This window comes from Nuphar pumila, chromosome 9 (assembly GCF_984573655.1).
Source record: "Nuphar pumila chromosome 9, dmNupPumi1.hap1.1, whole genome shotgun sequence".
Lineage (NCBI taxonomy): Eukaryota > Viridiplantae > Streptophyta > Magnoliopsida > Nymphaeales > Nymphaeaceae > Nuphar > Nuphar pumila.
In genome coordinates this window covers 13,031,344-13,041,447 of record NC_143257.1, presented here as the reverse complement: position 1 = coordinate 13,041,447, position 10,104 = coordinate 13,031,344, and positions in this window count along the sequence as shown.

Sequence of the window (10,104 nt, the reverse complement as noted above, 5' to 3'; positions counted from 1 at the left end):
GCATTCATCACATTATCTATTTTTTTCTCTCTCTTTCTTTTTCATTTCATCCCATCCGTGTTGATGATGCACTCTATACCCAAAACATTCTGAACTTAGATTGATAAATGGCTTGTCTCTTTTGTAGAGTAGGGGTATTCAGCTTGTTCTCCACAATTGCACACCCAAAGATTACAAAAAATACAAGAGAAGAGGATGCAATGGGGGATGCAGATGAAACACACACAAAAAAATGAAAACTAAAATGAATATAGCAAATGAAATGCACAGATGATGGAAACAGGGTGAGATGCAATGTTAAATAAAAAACATGCAGATGATGTGGCAAATGGAATAAAGACAGCCACTGCTATTGCAGCTTGACAAAAGAGAGACTGTTGTACTGGTTGCTCATTATCAGCACTAGTGTTATCCTTGCTAAATGTTTTAAGAAGAGACATAATTGCTAAAAATTCTATGCAAAGTGTAAAGACACTCGATGCAAGCATGAACCATGCCTCAGGAAAGAATATTGGAGAAATGTTTGTTTTAAATCCTACCTAAGTTCCTTAATAAAACTTGAAGGTGGTCTTCGAAATAGGAGAAAAACAACATCAATCATAAACATGATACTCTGAAGCCTCTGTGCTACAAATTTATTATTCACCTGGCTCTTTAAATATAGCATGAGAGCCATGAGAAACCATGAAGGATCCGTTGGTGAGACATAGACTGTCGGATTCACAACATAAAATGTATGCAAAGAAAAAAAAAGTATGGAAGTGCATGAATCTCTATTTATTTATTTATTTATTTATTATCTTCTTCCACATGCAGAATTCTCTCTAATAAGCATTTGCACATTAGTTCACTATACTGGCACACTGAAGCAAGAGACACAACATTGATTCCAATGGCTCTTGATGACTGTGGAAGGAAGTCAAGTGCTAAGGTCCATTTAACAAGAATAATCAGGGGTTGATGATTTAGCATTTTTCTCAACAAGTGATTTTAACCCATTTACAAGGTACTGCATAGACAGTGTTTTAATGGATGTGGATGCATATGACGCTGATGGTGAAGTGATAATCAAGAAGCAGAATAGATGGTGCAAAGAAGGGGAAAATGTAGGAAGGAAGGACCGATGAAACATGGATGAAACAAAAAATTAGATGAATGCAGCAAAACATGAATGAATTAACAAAGTAACATAAAAAAATGCTAAAACAGATTAAACTAAAAATTGTAGAGACACAGAATTGAAAAATGAAAAATGAACTGATGTATTCTTTTAAATCGTTGTAATTTTGAAAAGATTTTTATATGTAAAACATGTGAAAACCAGACATCAAATAATAAAAACCGGTTCTCACTAGTGGATGAGACCGGGTCGAACTCAGGGAACGGGAATATATCGTATTCAAGTACACAAATCTAAACTAATCTTTATTGCCGAATTATTGAAATGTAAAATGTTCAAGAAGAGTAAAACAACTAACTATTACAACAAATGAATACCCTTCGCAGAGGGCGTAAAGTGCAATATTTACAAACCCAATTAAATTCCTAATTCTAAAAATAAAAGCAAAAATAAACTTTATTCTTCGTACTTCGTGTCATGTAATCGCTTCCGCTTCAGTCTTGTGCTATCCTGCACAATTCAAATGAACACGAGCAGTACCACAGATAGAAAGAAAATTATACTAAACTGACTAAATGCTAAAAATACAAAAGAAATTAAGCAAGAATTCTAAATGACAATTTCAAATGAAAATGAATTCTAATTAAATCTAATTAACTAGTTACTAATTAACTAACAGTTTACTTAACTCACAACTAATACTACTCAATTAACTAATGCCTATCATTTAACGAACTAATCACTTAACTAATAGTAAAGTAACTACTTATGAAAATATATGAAATCAAAACAGGGAATCAATGAATGAAAAATACAAGAAATTCAGTATATAAACACACAGAAAAGACTAATATTAACTGTAATGTAAATAAGAGAAATCAACATGTAAAAATAGGAAAAACAAATATTGAACAACAAAAATTTAGACTGTAATGAAAAACATCTAATTTAAAACTAATGAAAAACGGATTCAGTATATAAAAAAAACAAGAAAAAGACTGTAAAACAAAACAGGAATTGATTAAACTAAACTATGTAACAACATAAAAAAAAATTACATGGATTAAGCAAACAAGACTTCAAAATGAACAAAGAAAACAGGAAATTAAAAAAAATGCAAAACAGGGAACCCTATAGTAAATGCAAAATAACAAAAAAAATAAGATGAATCGGAATAAAAAATCAAATCAACAAATGAATAAACTGAAAATCAAAAGAATGAGGAAATTGGAATTTAATGCAATGAGTAAAAAAAAACATAATGCAAAACAATGAATGAATGAAATTATGAAAATAACATGCTAAACAAAACAGGAAAATAGATGTATAACAGGAAAATTAAACGATGAACATAAATTTCAAAAACAACAAAACAGGAAAATAACAAAATGTCAAACAGAAAAAAAAAACAAATTACAGATTAAGAACAGAATTATGAATGAATAAAGGAAATCTAACTAAAAAATAAACTACAAAATAGAAAATCGGACGATACAAAAAAAAAAAACAAAAACTGAAACATCTATCGATTTTTTTCTTTCTTTTCGTTTTTAATTTTTATTCTGTTTTTTCACAATCAACACAGTCGGAGAATCAATTAAAATGAAATAACAAACCAAGCTGAAGAAGAAGAAGAAGAAGAAGAAGAAGAAGAAGAAGAAGAAGAAGAAGAAGTAGAAGAAAAACCAGATCGGAAGAAGAAGAGAAGGAAGATCTGAATAAGAAGAAGAAGAAGAAGAAGAAGAAGAAGAAATCGGAAAAAGAAGAGGAAGAAGAAGAAGAAGAAGAAACTGAAGATCTTACCGAACCAAAGGAAGGATTAGGGAAGAAGGGCGACCTTCACCACCACGCTGTCGCCGGAATGAAGAGCTTCCACCACTGCCGGCTCGATTGAACAGAGCAAGAGGGAGAAGGGGAAGAATAAGGTAAGAAACCACCGACGATGGTGGAGGAGGTTGAGAAAAGAGGGAAGAGAAGGAAAGAGGGGAAAGAGGAAGGTTCGGGCGTGAATGGAGGAGGCGCCTGGTTTTTGCGTTTTTTGGGGTTTTTAAAAGCACAAAACCGGCTGGAACATGTTTGAAACAAATGCAAACCGGTTCAAGCTGGTTTTATTATTTTTTCCGGCTTTTTCAAAGAAATCAAACCGTGTAAAACCGGTTTGTTATTATATATATAATTTTTTAGTTTTTTTTTTCAATTTTCAAACAAAACACAAACCGTGCAATGGTTTGTTAAAAAAAAAACTATTTAAAAGAGTATTAAAAAAAAACAAACTATTTACTAAAAACCTCAAACTAACTAACTACTCTAAAAAAATTATTTACACTAACCTCATTTCAAAATATATCTAACTCTATTTTTAACTCTAATTTTTATTTTATTTTTATTTTTATTTTTATTATTATTTTTATTGAAAACTAAAACTAAAACTACTATGACTATAACAAAAACTAAAATATGCAGAAAAATGTAAAATAAAACTATTTTTCATGCATTTTCTATTTTTAAATCATTTTAGCACATTTACTCGAAAACTATCATAAAATTGGGTTTTTGAAACATTATTTTATAAAATCATGCATATTTTAATGTTAATAAACCCTGAATTATATGCATGATCAAATACCCCCATGCTTATGTTTTGCTAGTCCTCGAGCAAACTAGAAAAATGCATGAAATCAAACTATCACCTAACTCACTTTCGTAGGAATCACGGTTGCATTTAGCTCATGCAACAAGCCCTTTCAACCCCTGGGTTACCCCAGTGGACGAGTAAGGTCTCGTGAGGGTTTGCAGTGATGCTACCCACAAACATCTCTGTCATGTATGCATAATATTACACATCCTCATAAGCAGTAGGTAATTAAAGACTTTGTTTTCACAAATATTTCCTATTATTTCAAAATCGAAATATAATTAGAGTCTTTTATGCACCACCACAGAAAAAGAATTTCTTTCACTTTTCTAAATATCATAATTATTTATGTTTTATTCTTAGAAAATCCAATAAAAACAAGTTATTATTTACTTATCCTCACTCATATGTTTTCTGCATAGGTTTTCTCAATCACACTTCTAAGCACTGAACTTTTCTCTCTTTTTCAGCTCTTTTCTCGATTTTTACATTTTTTTCACACTTTTTCTTTTTGCGCACTTATTCTTCTCTTATAGCTTGCGTGTGGTCTGCTTTTATGCCTTGTGCAATGTCAATATCTTCTATACTTTTTCAATGCATACCAAAAGATATCAACTAAGACATGAAAGTGACTTCCTTCATTCACCCTTATAACATGAGAGTCAAACATTTCAACTTGTATCTGTTCTCAGTTACTTAGGATCACGAAGTTTTCCACTCTCCTTTTCGAAAATGGAATTAAAAGTTTCAACTTACATCTAAGTTCCATCTACTAAGGATTGTGGAATTATCCAAACAACCTAACGCATGCTATATATATATTTTTTTCTTTTGAGCTCATTTTTACGCTTTTGTTCATTTGCTTAGTTTTTCAAAAATAGAACTGTGCATATTCATATTTATGATTCAAAATAAATTCTAACATGTATCTATCATCATTTCTTCGAAATCCGCATAAACAACCATAATTTTTAGATCTATGTCAGAAAAAAATTTTCGTGGGGCTTAAAAATCCTCTAAAAACATCAGATTTGAAATAACATTCATATAAGTTCAAACTCTTTCTTTAAAAATCTACTTTTCATGAGATATGTGTAAACATGTGCAAGAACGTAAACAGAAATATCAAGGTGTGCAAACTACACCCTCCCCCATGCTTGAATGACACTGTCCCAGTGGCACTCCCCCATGCTTATATGAAACTAAGTGAATGCACATAAGAGAAATAAATGAGGGAAAAAAGTAGAATGACCTGACATGAATTAAAATATACACGTCCTATGAATGTAATAAATTCAATGTATACATAACAAAACATGAAACTCATAAATGAAACAAAAAGAACATGAAAAACTCATGAATAAAACAAAAAAGTAAGAACAAAATAAAATCTATAAATTCTAAGCAAATCTAATAATATACAAAATATGGGTTGCCTCCCATAAAGCGCTAAGTTTCACGTCCCCAGCTAGACGGATCCCTGGAAAAATCCTTCATCGTCCATGAGATCAATGGACATGAAGTCAGACTCAACCGGGTTCTATGAAGAAAAGAGTGTCATCTGTGACACTACGCACTATGTTTCCATCCCGTCTACCTCTAACTGTAGTATCAAAACTCTCTTGACGTGAAGAACAAAGATTAGTCTCATCTGAAAGACTGGTGAAGAAATGAGAGTCCAGGACCGACCGACTATCAATGAATGCAACTTCAGACAAGTGGTGAATATGATCAGGCTTGACTTGGTCAAGCCCCTTCTGCATTTGCACCTCTTGCTTAGTAAAAAATGGTGATCCTAAAGGCTGAGAAAATGGGGCTTTATATGATGAAAATGTATGCTGTGAGTAAGGCCCCTTTTGTTGAGGTATCATGGAGATCGACTCGTCAGCAGAAATGATATGAGGTTCATGAGTCGATTCCTGAGTGGAGTGACATGCCTGCCCATACTGAAGGGATGTAACAGATTTGACTTGCTCATGATGTGAATCGGTGGGTTGCAAGTCAAATGACATGGAATCCTCTCCCTTTGAAACAACAGACTGACTATGAAGGTTCTCCTGGCTTTGCCTAGTAAAAGTCTCAACCAACTGTCTCATTTGAGTCTCTAGCTTGGCTATTGACTGCGTATGGGAGCTCAAAACTTGTAATATCCTATCTTGGAAGGATTGACTAAATGAAGGCTCATGAGAATATGGTTGAGTATAAGCAGGTTGGGTTGGAGGATGAACCTGTGGAAAAATGGGATGCGAGTAACCTTGTGAAGGGTTACTGGGTCTATACTGTGTCTGGGATGGCTGATGGGATGGGGAAATGAACTGGTTTCGCCAACCTGGGTTATATGAAGATGTAAATGAATCAGGCATGGGTCTAGCGAAACCTTGGGCAACATTCACCTGCTCCTGAATGAATTCAGGATATAATGGCGCTGCCGGACAATCTGAAACACAATGTGCAGGGCTAGCACATAGCTCGCACACTCTTTCTACCGGACTTCTCGAAGAATTGGCTAGGAATTGATCTAACTTCCTAGTCAACTGGTCAACCTTGGTACGTAATTCTAACTCAGACCCTACTTCAGAAATCCCTATTTTCCTAGGACCACTAGACAAAGATGTAGTCCTATCGAGCCGTGAAGACAAGGTATGATGCATCGTATTTTCACTCAAGGTCTCGAATAGAGACCACACTTCGTCCTCACTCTTGAGCATAAAAGTGCCCCCACAAGACGAATCAACCATTTGACGATGCTTCTCAGTAAGCCCGTCATAAAAATACTGCACCAACTGCCAACGAAGCACCTGGTGATGGGGACACTTGCGGAGAAGATCTTTCAATCTCTCCCAAGACTCGTGAAATTGTTCTCCCTCAATTTGAGAAAAACTGGTTATAACTTTACGAAACTGATTCGTTTTACCAATTGGGAAATATTTTTTTAAAAATTCTCTTTGCATTCCTTCCCAAGTAGTAATACGAACCGTCTCAAGAGATTTTAGCCAGTGCTTGGCTTTATCTTTGAGAGAGAACGGAAACAAAGTTAACCTCATAGCGTCGTCTCCAAAATTATTGATTCGCACAGTCAAGCAAATCTCAAGGAATTCGTCGAGATGACGATATGGGTCCTCATTGCTAAGGCCATAAAACAAAGGTAACATTTGAATCACACTGGCCTTAATCTCAAAATGGCTCGCTCCTACATCAGGTCTCGTGATGCAGGAGGCGGGAGTATACGTATTTGGCATGAAGTACTCCCTCAAAGGATGGATCAATTGATGATCGTCAGCCATTGCATACACCATAGAGTAGACCGGTGTAGCACACGTCCTAACTTTGGGTTTTCTACCTAACTAACACACTAAGCGGCCAAACCACGCAAACCACAAAGCGAGTGAACTAAAAACAACAAAAACTAAACAAACACCACGCAGTTACACATAACAGAGATTATGCATTAAAAATATGAAATCTATGTGTACGGTACCAATCGTACACAGTCACCTCTAAGGGGATCCTAGTAGGTGGGCTGTGCAGAAAAGTAAGCTCGTCTCTAAGATATGCACATATGTGGTTCTAAACCTAAATGCAACACAAACACTAGGCAATAAAGTGAATACTAATATTACGCCGTTCCCCGGCAACGGTGCCAAAAATTTGATGTCTTCTTTTAAATCGTTGTAATTTTGAAAAGATTTTTATATGTAAAACATGTGAAAACCAGACATCAAATAATAAAAACCGGTTCTCACTAGTGGATGAGACCGGGTCGAACTCAGGGAACGAAAATATATCGTATTCAAGTACACAAATCTAAACTAATCTTTATTGCCGAATTATTGAAATGTAAAATGTTCAAGAAGAGTAAAACAACTAACTATTACAACAAATGAATACCCTTCGCAGAGGGCGTAAAGTGCAATATTTACAAACCCAATTAAATTCCTAATTCTAAAAATAAAAGCAAAAATAAACTTTATTCTTCGTACTTCGTGTCATGTAATCGCTTCCGCTTCAGTCTTGTGCTATCCTGCACAATTCAAATGAACACGAGCAGTACCACAGATAGAAAGAAAATTATACTAAACTGACTAAATGCTAAAAATACAAAAGAAATTAAGCAAGAATTCTAAATGACAATTTCAAATGAAAATGAATTCTAATTAAATCTAATTAACTAGTTACTAATTAACTAACAGTTTACTTAACTCACAACTAATACTACTCAATTAACTAATGCCTATCATTTAACGAACTAATCACTTAACTAATAGTAAAGTAACTACTTATGAAAATATATGAAATCAAAACAGGGAATCAATGAATGAAAAATACAAGAAATTCAGTATATAAACACACAGAAAAGACTAATATTAACTGTAATGTAAATAAGAGAAATCAACATGTAAAAATAGGAAAAACAAATATTGAACAACAAAAATTTAGACTGTAATGAAAAACATCTAATTTAAAACTAATGAAAAACGGATTCAGTATATAAAAAAAAACAGGAAAAAGACTGTAAAACAAAACAGGAATTGATTAAACTAAACTATGTAACAACATAAAAAAAAATTACATGGATTAAGCAAACAAGACTTCAAAATGAACAAAGAAAACAGGAAATTAAAAAAAATGCAAAACAGGAAACCCTATAGTAAATGCAAAATAACAAAAAAAATAAGATGAATCAGAATAAAAAATCAAATCAACAAATAAATAAACTGAAAATCAAAAGAATGAGGAAATTGGAATTTAATGCAATGAGTAAAAAAAACATAATGCAAAACAATGAATGAATGAAATTATGAAAATAACATGCTAAACAAAACAGGAAAATAGATGTATAACAGGAAAATTAAACGATGAACATAAATTTCGAAAACAACAAAACAGGAAAATAACAAAATGTCAAACAAAAAAAAAAACAAATTACAGATTAAGAACAGAATTATGAATGAATAAAGGAAATCTAACTAAAAAAATAAACTACAAAATAGAAGATCGGACGATACAAAAAAAAAAAACAAAAACTGAAACATCTATCGATTTTTTTCTTTCTTTTCGTTTTTAATTTTTATTCTGTTTTTTCACAATCAACACAGTCGGAGAATCAATTAAAATGAAATAACAAACCAAGAAGAAGAAGAAGAAGAAGAAGAAGTAGAAGTAGAAGTAGAAGAAAAACCAGATCAGAAGAAGAAGAGAAGGAAGATCTGAATAAGAAGAAGAAGAAGAAGAAGAAGAAATCGGAAAAAGAAGAGGAAAAAGAAGAAGAAGAAGAAACTGAAGATCTTACCGAACCAAAGGAAGGATTAGGGAAGAAGGGCGGCCTCCACCACCACGCTGTCGTCGGAATGAAGAGCTTCCACCACTGCCGACTGGATTGAACAGAGCAAGAGGGAGAAGGGGAAGAATGAAGTAAGGAACCACCGGCGATGGTGGAGGAGGTTGAGAAAAGAGGGAAGAGAAGGAAAGAGGGGAAAGAGGAAGGTTCGGGCGTGAATGGAGGAGGCGCCTGGTTTTTGCGTTTTTTGGGGTTTTTAAAAGCACAAAACCGGCTGGAACCGGTTTGAAACAAATGCAAACCGGTTCAAGCCGGTCTTATTAATTTTTTTCCGGTTTTTTCAAAGAAATCAAACCGTGTAAAACCGGTTTGTTATTATATATATAATTTTTTAGTTTTGACTTCCTTGCCAAAAACTCGATGATGCTCGATTGCAATGCTCGATGGCCTCCTTCCTCCTTCGCAAGTGGTTATAAAGGAGGAGGATGTTACATTTTTTTCAAAAATAGTCCCTCAAGGTTTTAAAAATTTTCAAAAAGGAGGTTTTAATTTGTAAAAGCTTCAAAACCCTAGAATTGTGTTTCTAAAATTTTTCCCCTTTTATTTTCTTGAAAGAAAAACATAGATTATAAGAGGGGGGGGGTCCAGATGAACAAGATTTTGTAAAAATATTTGTTTTGAAATTTGAGGATTTTACAAAAGAGAGCTTTTGTGAAATAGCAGAATTAATTCTAAAAATTGAGTTTCAAAACGGATCTGGATATGAGATTTTGAGCAAATATTGAGTTTAGATCTCGAGCTGAGAAAATGAAATGAGAGGAATGGATCCAAATGGAGATTGGATTTGGGTGAAATACCTGAGCCCATACAGAAAAATGATTTTGGATTTTTAGATTTGGATTGGAAATAGGAGATCCAGACACAGAATTGGATTTGGATATCTAATCTGGATTCAAGATTGGGTCAAATATAGAAAATAAAGCTAGATTTTGGATCTTCAACAGGGAAGTGAATCCGAGAATTAACCAGAAATTGACTGAATTGCTCTTCTGATTGACTCAACAGGTGGTC